Here is a 15,578-nt window from a genome sequence, read left to right on the forward strand (position 1 = left end):
GGGATGTTATTCCGCGGTAATTGGATACATTCCCACGATCACCTTTCTTGAAAACAGGAAATAATATGGATTTCTTCCATTCATCAGGGAAAGATGCTTCAGCCATTGATTGATTGCAAATTGATGTTAGGGGAGCACAAAGTGCAGTTGCACATATCTTAAATATAATTGGTGGAATACCATCGGGCCCTGGCCGACAAGAGGATTTCAGTTTTTTATGGCAGCATTAATATCCGTTTCAGAGAATACTATATTTCGCATTTCTAGTACTCCCTCTGGTACATTGCAAATAGCGGCGGCTACGTGCTGAGGAGATGCAGCCTCCGCTTTGAAGACACTAGAGAAGTGGCATGCAAATAGTCTGCATATTTCACCAGGAGTGGCTGCTGAGTCTGTTGACGGAAGACCATTCTCCTTACGTTTTTTGTTTACAAACGCCCAGAATCTTTTGGGGTTTCGCTTTAGATCGTTTTGCTTTCGCCTCACATGCAGTGAATATAACAGGTGATTATAGCATCTATACCTATTGCTGGCAGTTTGAAATTCACGTTTGGCTATCGTATATCATATATCAAAATCAAACCTTCGTGGCGAACCGAGCGGCTAAGGTACAACGTCGCACTGGGGGCTGCATATGGAAGCACGTAGCACGAGAATCCGGCGTATATTATTTCGAGGGGCACTAATTCCAGTGAATTGATTCGCCTCGCTTTATAGTGGAAGGGTCCACCGTGGTTGACGTCAGAGCAAGCAGACTGGCCTGATAGTTTTTGCAAAGTGCGTTCAACTAAACCCTCACCAGAAATCATGGAAGAGAAGGCTTGTCCAGTGGTTGTAGCCGTTGCCTGTCCTACGCAACCACCCGATTAGTCCTTGTATGCAAGATATTCGTCGCTGACAAAACTGTTACGTATAGCTGCTTACTTGTCGTAAATTTGTTCAGCACTGCAGATTGAAGCGGTCTGGTGTCAAACCGAAGGCCAACTCTTTCCTGGTGGCCGATGAGCTCTGCCAAGCTGAATTGGGAATTGTAAGAGCACAATACAACCAGAATACTTTCCACGTGAAATTTCACTAATTAGTTCCGGTAAAATAAACGAGCTAAAACGATTCTGGCATACACTTGATCCATACATTCAAGACGGTGTACTACGCGTTTGTGGCCGGCTGAATTTGGCAACAATTGCATACAGCAGAAAACATCCACTAATCCTCCCCGCAGTTCACCCGTTTACTAATTTGTATGTGTAAACTTCTACATGCAGGCCCTCGGTTGATGATTGCTCATATTCGAGAACGTTTCTGGCCTTTCAATCCCCGCAACCTGGCACGGAAGAAAGCGCGGTCATGCTTGCCATGTTTCAAAGTTCGGCCCCAACTAGAGAGTCAATTGATGGGTCAGTTGCCTAAAGTAAGGATAACCCCTGCCCAAGCGTTCCTAAATACGGGGGTGGACTTCTGCGGACCGGTTCTTATCAAACATTGAATTCGACGAGGTAAAGCAGTTTCACCATCAGAAGCCTATATCGCGGTTTTCGTGTGCATGGTTACAAAAGCTGTACATCAGGAACTAGTCAGTAACCTCAGCACAGACGCTTCGTGGCTCGGCGTGTCAAACCAGTGAATTTGTACTGTGATTACGCCACAAGCTTTGTTGGAGCTGAAAGAGAGCTCAAAGCGCTCCTGGAACAATTTCTTTTCCAAGAAAGACAGAAGATATCCGCGTTCTGTGCGGAAATTACCATTCAATTTCACTTCATTCTTGATCACGCTCCCACATTTGGGGGACTTTGGGAAGCCACTGTGAAGGCACTTAAACACCATCTACGGCGAGTGATTGGAATGGAAGCCTATACTTTTGAAACTATACTTACTGTTATCTGCCAAATTGAAAGCTGCCTTAATTCTAGGCCCCTGACAGCACTTTCAGAAGACCCAAGTGATTTGGACGTCCTTACCTCTGGACACTTCCTGGTCAGCTCAGTACTCCATTCGATTCCGGAGCCTGATTTTGCCAGCATTCCGGCCAACCGGCTTTCGTTGTGGCAAACCATCCAGCGCTGGTACTACTGAAGGACGATAATTTGCCACCACTTAAATGGAGTATAGCACGTGTAACGGCCGTGCACCCTCGACCTGACGGGCTTGTGCGAGTGGTAGAAATCAAAACACCATCCGGTGCCATCTATAATCGACCCATTGTCAAGGTGTGCATCCTTCCTATTGACGACGGAAGCCCAGATGTTATGATGCAGGCGCCAGGTGATGAAGATGAATAATACTTTGGTTTGTAGTTCTAGTAAAATTTGAGATTAAATTGAGCTTAATTTGAATGGAATAAAAACTCCATTGGTGGCCGGTATGTTGCGTAAGCAACCAGCAAAATATTAATAACAACAAAAATTGTACTTTTTTCTTCTTGACAAATTAAATCGGCATCGGTTCACCTATATAAGAGGCGCAGCTTCACTGCCGTCTTCATTAGAAGTTATCAGCTCCTAACAATAACTCCACTGCGATGGAATAAACAACCTACTCGAGACGCGCAGTGTTCCTTATTTCACCGAACAGCCAAGCAGTAGCCAGCGAAGAGTTAATTGAAAGAGTCTTTGTCAAGACTAGAAGAGTTTGAATTTTTTATACAGTCCACAGCTTGGAGTCAGTTTGGTTTTCTGACTATCGAAGTTAGTTTCCTGGCGCGGACAGCCTATTTCCGCCTCGTAATCATTGTTTCATTACAATTGCTTGGGTAGGGGCTATACCAAGTAATTCTGATTTCACCAACGCAACGCACAGTGGTCGGAGGCCGGAAAAACCTCGATTTTTCATATCAATATTTTTGATGTTTTGAATTTTTCCGAAGATTCTCAATCTGTAAATGATCTTTTCCCAAAGTTTTATGACAATCGGTTGAGATATCGATTTTTAATCGCACTTTGAATGTTGGTATGGATCCGGCTATATCGACGATTTTCATGTTTGAAATCACAATTTTTAACTCAACTTCAAACACTTGTAGCTCCCTCAGTTATGATTCGATTTTGATTCAACAAGTTTCATTTTGAGGGGAAATTTATGTACTTTTTGGTTGATTTTCAAGACTTTGCAAAAATACAACCAATTTCTCAATCGAGGTAAAATATATTGCAGGGAAGGGAATTTAATTTCTACCGTACAATCTCGTGAAACAGTTCGGAACGATCGGATAGCCAACAATCAATGGGAAATTCATTGTACTTTTCAGATTTATGGGTCCCGTTTTGCACATCGTAGCTCATAGGAAGATATTTTGAAAATAAAACTATGGAGATGTATGGTGGTCAGTTGTAAAATATTCAGTTTCGTATATTAAAACAAAATTATTGACTAAGAAGTATACATGAAATTTATTCCAAAAGTCTCAAGCATTGTTATATAAAATTGTAAATCGCTTTCAGTACTACAAGATGTATAAAGAGAGGTTAAATTGAATTGATGAGAAAAATATATCGTCTTTTATATTTCGCTGGAACGGCTGATTTGGGATAACTTGGAATTTTATTCAAGGGGAATAGTAGCTCTAAGTTTTGGTATAGGTGCCACCCCTCTGGACCCCTCCCCGTTTTCGTGAGACGCAAATATGTCTGTGTTTTTTTCTAATTATTCAAACAGATTGAGCAAACACTGATAATTTTCATACGTATCAATTGCTCCATGTATCAAATCTTGTCAGGTGGATGAAATATGGTATGTAAGAGTGAATTTTGGAGTTTTAGTTATTTCAGTACAAAATCACAAAACTACGTATTTTTATAAAAAAATCAAACAACAAAACCGTTCTTCATAGTTCAAGCTCTACATTTTTGTGGTAAGGTCTCCTGAATCCATTCGCGATGAAATATTTATTTTAACACGCAAATATTTTGAGAAAAATCAGTTTGAATTCACCAAAGTACGTATTCTCATGGAAACCTGATTTTCTCAGTCTCCCACGGTAGGTTTCAACTTGGCTCTTCAATTTTCAAGCTCTATATTTTTAGAGTAACGTCTTCTGAATCCAAAGATGGTGAAAATTTTTTTTCTAGCATGCACAGATTTGGAGAAAATCAAGTTTTCATAAGAACTCGTACTGAAGTGAATTAAAACTCGTTTTTCTCTAAATCTGTGCATGATAGAATAAATCTTTCAGCATCTTTGTATTCAGAAGACGTTACTCTTGAAATATAGAACTTGAAAATTGAAGAGCCAAGTTGAAAACTACCGTGGGAGACTGAGAAAATCAGCTTTCCATGAAAATACGTACTTTAGTGAATTTAAACTCGTTTTTCTCTCAATATTTGCATGCTAAAATAAATATTTCATCGCGTATTGATTCAGGAGACCTTACTTCAGAAATGTAGAGCTAAAATTTGAAGAACGATTTTCTTATTTTAATTTTTATGAAAATACGTAGTTTTGTGATTTTGTACTGAAATAATTTGGAAACTCCAAAATTCACTCTTACATACCATATTTCATCCACCTGTCATGATTTGATACATGGAGCAATTGATACGTAGGAAAATTTCCAGTGTTTGCTCAATCTGTTTGAAAAATTAGAAAAAAACACAGACATATTTGCGTCTCACGAAAACGGGGAGGGGTCCAGAGGGGTGGCATCTTTACCAAAACTTAGAGCAACTATTCCTCTTGAACAAACTTCCAAGTTTTCCCAAATCGGCCGGTTCAGTGCTGAAAACGAGCATTTTCAAAAAACAAGTTCCGTCCCGGGTCTTTACGGGTTAAAAGACCTCTAACTTGTCGTAGAAAGATTTTGAATTGGTCAAACGGCTAGAACTTTTTCAAAATAAAATAAATTGAATTATGACGATTTTTGCACCACCCTAATTCATAAAAGAGTACCCTACGAACCAAAAAAAATACATTTCTAAAGTTTTTCGATGGAGAACATGTAAGGGAACCACACAAATATTCATCTAAGCACAGCATTAGGGTGAGGAATCGTTATATGGAAAAAACCAAATTTGATAGCAGAAAGCCAGAACCAAGTTTTTTTTGTTCTATTTGGGGCCACAAACAATCCTGAATTTATTGGAAGTCGATTGGTTTTGTCTCCGCTTGGCGCATTGCATTTTAAATTTATATGGAGATTTGTATGGAAAAACCAACTTTTTAGCATTTTCCATTCTAAAGAGCTCAAAATGGCTCAAACCATAGGTTTTATGACTTCATATGGTAGGTTTTTTGATACCTAACAACTTGGCCCAAGATAATAAAAAGCTAGGGTGTGCCAAAAAAATACTAGAGCTGTTCAAAGTTGAGTATGTCGAAATTTATGTTGCAACTCATTTTTTCTGCCAACATTTCCAGTGTACCGGCGTTAGTCAGATTTCCATCAGAAGTAACCTCTGAAACACGTTGTAGATTCTATTTACGCCTAGAATATTGACCTAAATTTGTTTGCTTGGTCCAGCTGAGTGTATAAACTCGTTACGACAGGTTACTTCTAATGGGAATCCAACTGCATTTGATTTTTTGCATTCAAATCGACATACTCAACTTTGAACAGCTATGGCTCTTCTTAGAGACATTCTAGCTCTTCAAAGTCTTTTGCAAAGTTGTTAGGCATCTAAAATACTATACTTTAACATAATGTAGTGCATCATTAGAGCATTATTGAGCTCTCTAGAAAGGTAAATGCAAAAAAGTAGGTTTTCCCATATGAATTTTCATACAAATTTGAAATGCAATGCGCCAAGCGGAGACAAAACCAATCGACTTCAAGTAAGTTTGGGGTTGTATGGGACCCCAAAAGGAACCAAAAAAAACTTGGTTCTGGAAAATCGATCATTTTTCCCCACCCTAACGTATATTCTTCTCGTCGCTTTTATTTCGCTTTTCACATCGCACAGTGGGGCGACTCCATACAAAGGCTGGCCAAGCAAAAAAAGTGTCGATAAATGCGACAAAAACTTAGTATTTACATAATTTTGGGGCGCTGAACACGAATTTGACATCCATTTTTTGTTTTTAATGTTTTTTGGCACTTGTTTCCTTTTTTATAGATTTGTATGATCTTTGACCACAGCTAGTGTCACCGGGCGTCCTCCCCATTGAAAAAAATAAGTAATTCAAGGACAACCCCTCGTACTAAACAAATTTTGCCTAAATATATATATTTTTTAAATAAAATAAAACAACATAAGTAATACAAACTAATTACAAATTGAAAAAGTCATCATCTTCATCATCATCATCATCATCATCTTCCGCTGTGATCGCTTGAATCTTGTGTTGAATTGTTTCCAGAAAACTTGAAGTTCATTATACTCATCAGCAGGAAAAATGTCTTTCGCTGCAATTTTCAATTCTTCTAGTGATTTTCGATGTTTTATTGTTTCATATATATGTTATCTTTCTAATCCGGTTTCTAAGGTTAAAAGAGGACATTCAATTACATGTATAACACCATGAATTGATAACTTTCTAGACATTAAATTAGGTGGTGTCGCTGAAGTTGAAGGCTCCATGATAAAATTTAACGAATTTATGAATTTGAAAACCAAGACACTGGAATGACACAACGTTCTGTATGAATACGAATAGATGCGGAGGGCGACGACTGTTCTTTGTTTTTTTCTCATAAAGCAAAATGTGTGCTTTACTTTTATATGCAAACGAGTGCGAAGCAAAAGCAATCTTCAAACTGGCAATTATTAGCCGGAGTTTGATGGTATGAATTTGCTGCTAGTATTTGACACTTCAACCAGTTTAACGAATTTCATGATCATAAATTAAAAAGGGCTGAATGTTTTTAATATTGTTATAAATTTGCAGAAAGTGATAAAGCTTGACATAATAAAAATTTCATAAAGATTTGTTCACTGTTTTCTTGTTTAACACTCATTTTATAACTTTTCATTGATAAATTTTGTGATTTTTGCCCAAATTTATATTTTATCCTCACGGATTGAGTACGATATCATAAATTTTCAATAATGGGGTCATGGTTATGATTAAAATTAATCCTGGATGACATTTCAACTAAAAAACTTAATAAATCTGCTATCGCTTTTTTCGCTAAAGTGACAATTTGCGCAGTTTTGCGCTACAGCGGACAGTATGCATTTGAAAGCTTACGTTTTTACCTAAATTTTTAACGTAGTCACAACCGTGGCAAACTGCGGCAACTAAACTTTTAAGCTACTTTTCTACAAAAAATCACGTTTTTTTTTAATTTTTTTAATATCTAATATTAAAAAACCAATCTAATATTAAAATATCAATATCTAATGAGAAGGGTTTGTTTTGCACAATATTTACAACAACTTTTCCTTTGACGTCAAAAAAATCCAAGCTGTCATTGAAGCTACAGAGCGTTTCAAAGTAATGTACTTTAAAAAAAAAAAGACGAAAAACGTCAGTTCGCCAAGTTTTGAAAAGTCAAAAAAAAATTCAGATTTCATGATATTGTGCCCAAGTTTTGGATTTAGACACTTGCATGTTATAGCAATAAAGGAAAAATATTATGAAACAGCAAACGAAAAATTTTTTTTTGGCTGATGGCCAGCGATTCCCCACTGTGCATCGCTCTTAACTTTTGACTACTCGACTAAATCGAAAGGTAAAATGAAACTACTTTTACTTCGAAAAAAAGTAAAGTTTTACAGTAAATTGGACAAATAAGAGCAAATAGTTGAATATAGGTGTTGAGATGAACATAAGAGCGGTTCCCTATTAAAATTTAAAGCATGATAGGAGCAAAAAAAATCTGATCATGAAAAAGGCCTAACGGCACTTTAGATGCGTAAATTGCTAATTTCAACATTTTTTGACAACAGAAATGAGTTCACCACCCCAAAATTGTAATAATATACAATTTCCAGTCATTCAAAGAAGATTTTTAGGTTTTCTCCGATTTTTGTTCCGAGACCTGCCACTGGCACTGTGCAATGGTTTGATCGCTTGGATAGGTTACATGAACGTTAGAAACAAACGTTTTTTTATATGGGAGGGTTGTAAGTAGTTTAATATTAGTAAATAATGAGTATGTGTGTCCAATCACAAATGGTGACTTCTCAACACTGTTAGAAAAATTGTAATTTTAATTGTTAGGATTTTTTTGCTTTCGCAATTATTATCTTTCGTAGGGATTTAAACCTACTTGTCAAGTAAGGGAAGTAAACTTACAACTAACTTAATTGCTAACTTATTGGCTATAAAGAGAGCTTATCGTAGCAATTGAGGATTGCAACGATTTTTGTCAAAAATTGTTAATAATTTTATTTGACATAGCTTCTAACGTTCCAACACCAGTAGGTTTATGTAATTCGAATGTACCAAACCAAGGAGGACGCTTCGAAATCATTTTCAGAATTTTATTATGAATCCTTTGAAGCGTTTTCTTCCTTGTTAAACAACAACTTGACCAGCATTACTGGTCTAAAAATTTGAATGTAAATCAAAAGTTTATTCTTTGAACAAAGTTTGGAATTTCTATTAATGATAGGATATAAACATCTCGTATATTTGATACACTTTGCTTGTATACTTTCAATGTGCTCTTTGAAAATAAGTTTTTTATCGTAAATTAGTCCCAAGTACTTAACCTTGTCAGACCAACTTAAAATAAACCCATTCATCTTGATAACGTGATTATTGTTTGGCTTAAGGAAAGAAGCCCTTGTCTTATGGGGAAATATTATCATTTGAGTTTTAGAAGCATTGGGAGAAATTTTCCAGTTTTGCAAATAGGAATAAACTGCATATGACACGAAGGCTTTTTTCTTTTAAGGAAACGCTTGTATCATTGCAGAACAATGACTTTGTGCATCCTGGAGGCAAATCAGGAAAATCTGAAGTGAATATGTTGTACAGTACTGGACCCAAGACTGACAGAAACAAACGTTGAAAATTCCTTTTTATCCTTCATCCTATTCTTGTATGAAAAATCACACAAATGAATTTAGTTTCACTTTTTTTCGAAAACTTGTCAATAGATTTTCATGAAATTTGTAGACTAGTCCGAAACCATTTGTTGAACACAAAATATGTTTTATCTGAGAAACAAAATATATCTGGTTGGTAGGATAAATACCCATGTTGTCTAGCCTGGTGTTTGGTTTTTCACGCCTAGGTCATTTCATGTTCATTGTCATTTGTTCAAGAAATAACTTAATTTTGTCCAAAAATTATGTTCTCTATGAGCTATTAGCTACCTATTAAGCCTATATCGAAAACTGATGTACTTGTGTTGAAATGTGTGGATGTATTTTTTCACTTCTTTCTTACGGCAAATGTACCTCGGTTTTCTCAGGATAGATGGTTGGATCGAATTTTACAAAATAAGTGTCAATTAGTGTCAAATATCCCATAATACACTATTTAATCACACTGTATTTAGACTGTAACTTTGTCCGTTATGTACCAAAATGTGAAAATCACACAACTTCATTACGGCAGAAGCTACACAACCGGTCCGAACAAAATTGGAATCAAATAAACGGACTACCTTCATAACTCCTAATCAATGAATTTCAAAAAGATTGGACATGTGGTTTTTAAGTTATGATAGGTATTGTAGGTACTCCGAAGACTTTTTAAACTCATTCACTTTCCTCGGAGATGGCTGGATCGATTCGATTCATTTACTTGAAATTCAACATCGCTATTCTTGGAGCGCAAAGAGTGAAAATAACTTTATTGGATCGTATTTGGCAATTCTAGGATGTATTCCAGAAGATGGAAGCCTCAGTTTCGGATTTCAAAATGAAATCTGAAGTTAATTGTAAATTGTTTGTGTAAATGTATGTTCGTATGCGAGAGAATGTTTAGTTTAAAATGTTTGATATAATTGTGCTGTTGGATACACAATTTTGTTATTTAGAATAAACTATGAATCCTGTTGAAATTAACAGAATCTAATTCATTTTCAAAAATTTGAAGTTTTGTAGCAAATTTGTTTCAAAAAAAACCTAAATAAATCCACCTAGCGGTCAGACCCAGCCTTTCTCATTCAATTTTTTATTTGTAAAAATAGATTTACATGAACGCTTCAATCCAATAAATGTATATTCACTCTTTTGGTTCTAAAATATTGATGTTGTAATCTTTACATATTAAAATGCAGTCAAGTCTGTCTGTCTGTCTGATCCATATAGGCCCGAAAACTACCGAACCGATCGACGTGAAAATTTGTATGTAGGGGTTTTTGGTGCCGATAAAGGTTCCTATGATAGTTTGAGACCCCTCCCTCTTCTGGAAGGGAGGGGTCCCATACAAATGAAACATAAATTTTTGCACAACTCAAGAACAAACCAAGCAAATGAAACCGAGTTTGGCATGTGGATGTTTTAAGGGATAACTAATATGTCCATAATAGTTGGATGAAACACAAATTTGTGCACATCTCGAGAACTAATCAACCAAATGGAACAATATTTGGTAGGTAAATGTTTTTAGTGGTAACAAATATGTACATAATGGTTTGAAACCCGACTCCCTCTTCTATAAGGGAGAGATCCCATGAAAATGAAACACAAATTTCGCACAGCTCAAGAACCAATCAAGAAAATACAACCAAATTTGGTATGTGAATGTTTTTAGAGGTAACAAATTTGTCCATAATGGTTTGACGCCCCTTCCTCTTCTGGAATTACATGTTTCTTCACAAATTTTTGCACATCTCGCGAACTAATCAACTAAACGGAACCATATTGGCAGGTGAATAGTTTTAGTGGTAACAAATATGTTCCATAATCGACCTCAGACAACATTTTGGATTGTAAGATGGCAACTTCCGGTTTCTGAAAAACAGCCTAAAATGGCCCATTTCCACCCAATATAATAATATCCGGATCTAGAATAAAACACAGGAGCTAAAATCGACCACAGATAGCATTTTGAATTCTAAGATGGCGACTTCCGGTTTCTGAAAACAGCATGAAATGACCAAATACCCCCAAATATGAGTTTTTCTTCAACCAGTATGCCGTTAAAAATCCAGAAATTGTCTCCAAATGCCATTATGAAATCCAAAATGGCGACTTCGGGTGTCGGAAAAACAGCGGCAAATGACCAAATACCACCCAATATGGGTATTTCCGGAACCGTAATGATGCACTGGAGCCACAAATCGACTTCAGACAACATTTTGAATTGTAAGATGGCAACTTCCGGTGTCTGGAAAACAGCCTGAAATGGACGATTCCCATTAAATATTAGTATTTCTGGAACCAGAAAGATGCACAGAAGCTAAAAATTGATCACAGACACAATCTTGAATTTTAAGATGGTGACTTCCGGCGTCTGGCAAACAGCCGGAAATGACCAAATACCATTCAATATGAATGTTTTCGGAACCAGAATTACGCCCAGATGACAGAAATTGATTTCACAGGCAATTTTAAAGTCCAAAATGACGACTTTTGGCTTCTGAAAAACAGTCCAAAGTGACAAAATATCACCCAATATGAGTTTTTCTTCAACCAGTATCCTAAATACCATTTTGAAATCCACGATGGCGACTACCGGTTTGTGAAAAACAGCCTAAAATAAACAAATACTATCCAATATGAGTATCTCTGGAACCATGATGCAAGGAGCTAACAATTGACCTCAGGCACCATTTTGAATTGCTAAATGGCAACTTATAGGCAACAGTCGGAAATGACCGAATAATACTCAATATGGATATTTCCGTAAACGTGATGATGCATAGAAACCAAACATTGATCCTGGACACTATTTTGAATTTGAAGACGACCACTTTTAGTTTCTGGAAAACAACCAAAAATACCTCCCAATATGGGCATTTCCGGTGTCAGATTGATGTCAGAAAATCTGCTGATAATGACTGAATACCACCCAATATGAATATATTCAGAATTAAGGCGATGTACAGAAGCCAAAAGACGAGGATGTTGTCATTTCGATAAAACCAATCATTTCAAACGATTTGTTATTTGACTTTGGTCATATCCTATGGCCGATTCGTCGTGCATTTGCAGACTTCAAACAAACCGCAAGGATTCAATGAACTTGGAACGTTCAAATAGTACAAAACCACATTTAAATTATGTTGAGACCACATATATCAATCAAATCAGGTATAGTTTTAAATAGCCTTTGAATTTCTCTTCTTTCCATTACTTTTGAGCCACATATCAAATTGTTATGAAGTTTGTTATGCGTAAGTTTGAGAGATGACTCGTTCGTATGACACTAGTTATGTTCAAATAAGTCATGTAATCTTTGAAATAATAGACTTTCGTTGTTTTATTAACAATTTAACCCTCTAGTGCCCAATTTAATTTCTAAACGGACTTCGATAAAATCACTATAAACCATTATAAACACTTTTTAAGTATTTATTGAAGCTTTTCGGAACTTCGACTGAAGCCCGCCAAATGGCGGCATTGGGCACTAGAGGGTTAATACATAACGGTTGCTTAAGTTCGATTATAATCAAATGAAATGGGAAAATGAAGTTTCGTGATTTTCACAAGTCGGCACATTACAAATGAAGTGACAGTTTGATTACAGTAAAACTCAATAGGGTCTTCTGAAGCAGCTAGACCATTCATTTGACACTAATTTTGTGGAAATCGGGTCAGCCATCTCTGAGAAAAGTGAGTGAGTCCAAGTAGTCAACGGAATATGTTCCTTTGCATAGCTGGATTTCACATTTTTAAACATAACAGGTAAAGTAATAGTCCGACTGCAAAACAAATCATTAGGGTCTTATGGGGCAATTAGACCTTCCATTTGACACTGATTTTATGAAAATCAGTACAGCCATCTCTGAGAAACATGAGTGAGATTAAACAGTCTTCAGAACACGTTTCTTTTCATAACTTTTGAACCACAAGTTCAATCTTTATGAAATTCAAACCTTGAGGGTTTTCTAGGTGGCTCGTTCTTTTGAGACTAATTTTGTTCAAATCAGTTGTGTAGTTTCTGAGATATTGATGTTTCATGATTTTCACATTTTTAATCATAACCTCTAAACTAAAAATCCTATTACAATAAATTTCAATAGGGTCTTGTGGGGCAACAAGACCTTTCATTTGCAATTAGTTTCATGAAAATCGGTCCAGCCATCTCTGAGAAAAGTGAGTGAGAATAAAAATCTGCACACACACACACACATACATACAGAAAATGCTCAGCTCGTCGAGCTGAGTCGAGTGATATATGCCTTTCGGCCCTTTGGAGCACTTTTATACTTTCGGTTCTACAAGTGATTGCTACACCTTTCTAGGAGAAAGGCAACAATAAAGCGCGAATGAAAAAGGCTAGATCTCACCGCTTGGTGGATAAGTTCGTGTTTTTCCATAACTTTTGAACCGCATAAAAAATTAATATGAAGCAAAGATGACTAGTACAAGATACCTGACTCTTGCATTATACAGCGGACACGATTGTCGCTGCGCGTGAACAAAAGTCGAACTAATTTGTATACTGGCAATATGATAATGACGGCCAGGTGGTGAAAGGTGAAGCACTTTTTTTGCGATATCCTTGTATGGTCCTGTCATCTGATTTTCAATATCCTTGCACGGTGCGGCTCTCTAATTTTCAATACCCTCATATGGTGCTGCCATCTAGTTTTTGTTTTCATCTGGCGGATTATACACGATAAAATGGTTTTGCTAATAACCAAGTGTTTTGAAGCACCATTTCAAATTTCACTTTTTTCTCCAAAATACGCTATTGAAGTAGAATACTTCTCTCAGGAAGTTCGGCTACATAGGGATGTGAAATGAAAATCTAAAACCGAAAAAAGTGAAATATATGTCCAATTTCAAATGCTAATAAATCGGTTATTATTCGATGGATTCCCTTCGTTCTTGCAGCAATAGATTGGAAAATCTTCTAAGATTCTTTCCAAATGCAGATAATTGTGATTTTATTTTTCAAACTATTGTACTATTGAAAATAGTCAAGCCTTGTCAAAACGAAAATTTCGGCCTCTGATTAGTCGTTATATGATTGCTTCCCAAGCACGGTCGACAGAATCATAGACCTTGCCATTTGAAATGTGCTATTTGGGCTATATAAGAGCCTGTTTCACCCGAAGCCGCTCATTATAATTCTAGACCGCAACAACAGCAGTCCTCCCTTAGCAGTGCAGTGGCTACAGCAGCAGTGGCAGTGCAGCGGACAACGGCCACAGCTGTGGTATGGCAACGGATAGCGGAGCGCGTGATGCAGGGCAGCGGATACCAATGAATGGCAACGGAAGCGTCCACTACTGTGGCAACGGGGATAGCGCAGCGGTTGACGTTGGTCTCAGCATCAATATAAGCAGGGCCAGCTGATGCAGTGTGGCATTTTAGTGAAATGCTGTCTCTGAGCGATAGCAGGCACACTAGCAAATGCATCCAATGAGAAAAACGTTCTGGAAAGCTTTTCAGTGTTTATTTTCCCCTAAGGAATACTTTATTTGCACTGCCAGTGATAACGCAAAGATGTGATCGGCATCTTTCCAGATATTGAATTAAACAACAAATTGTCCTTTTCAGGATGATATAAAAACCTAATTGAAGAGTTAATATTTTCTCTTAAATCAATTGACACTTTCAAGAAATTTGGAACAGATATATATTTGGCTTCATTCCGCGTCGAACACTCGACAGAAACGGACGTGCAAAGTGGTCATTCTATTACAATCCGGTCCGTGTGTACGAAAAGCCAAACAAAAGAGTGTATTATTCGCGCTAAAGGCTAACTAGATTGTGAGTTGTGTCGCTACGTTCTGTACCCGGCTCGCAACTTTGGCTGTATTGGTGCAAAATACCAGCTGCAGTTTTGATCTGTGCACAGTGAATAGATCTTTCCAATTCAAGGCCATCATTTGACAGTCGAGTCGTGTCGCTGTGCTGAGTGATCTCACACCCGGCTCACTGCTGGTGGCTGTACTGGTGCTGCTGTACTGGTGCTGCTGGCTGCTTTGGGTGCAGCTTCGAACGATCGGACAACCACTGCTGGAAGGAAGAAGTAAATAGGTACGTGTTCTTGTCGGCGCTAGTGCGCTACATTTAGCGCGATGGATATAGATCCCTCGCCTCCCGTGCCACCATCCCCGAACCCCCTTGACCCTGACCCTTCTGTTACCACCTCCCCTGTTCATTCTCCAGTCCCCCCTCGCCCCAGGCTTTACCCGGACGGATCTCAACAGGGCAGCTATACTGTTTATTTTCGTCCAAAGGCAGGAGTGAATTCAAAGCGATTAAACATACTGCAAATTTCTAAAGACCTCACGAAGGGGTACAAGGCCGTGACCGAAATTTCCAAGGTCCGACCTAACAAGCTCCGTGTCGTGGTCAGTGATCTGGCACAGGCCAATGCTATCGCTTGCTCTGAGCTCTTCACACGTGAGTATCGCGTTTACATACCCGCACGAGACGTGGAGATCGACGGTGTCATAACCGATTCGAGTCTGTCTGTCGAGTGTATCCTGAAAAGCGCAACCGGTTGCTTCAAAAATACCGAAACACAGGCGACGATTTTGGATTGTAAGCAATTGCGGTCCATGTCTCTCGTCGGCGGTAAAAAAGTTTACACTCCGTCAGACTCGTTTCGCGTTACGTTTGCTG

This window comes from Wyeomyia smithii, chromosome 2 (genome assembly GCF_029784165.1).
Source record: "Wyeomyia smithii strain HCP4-BCI-WySm-NY-G18 chromosome 2, ASM2978416v1, whole genome shotgun sequence".
Classification (NCBI taxonomy): Eukaryota; Metazoa; Arthropoda; class Insecta; order Diptera; family Culicidae; genus Wyeomyia; species Wyeomyia smithii.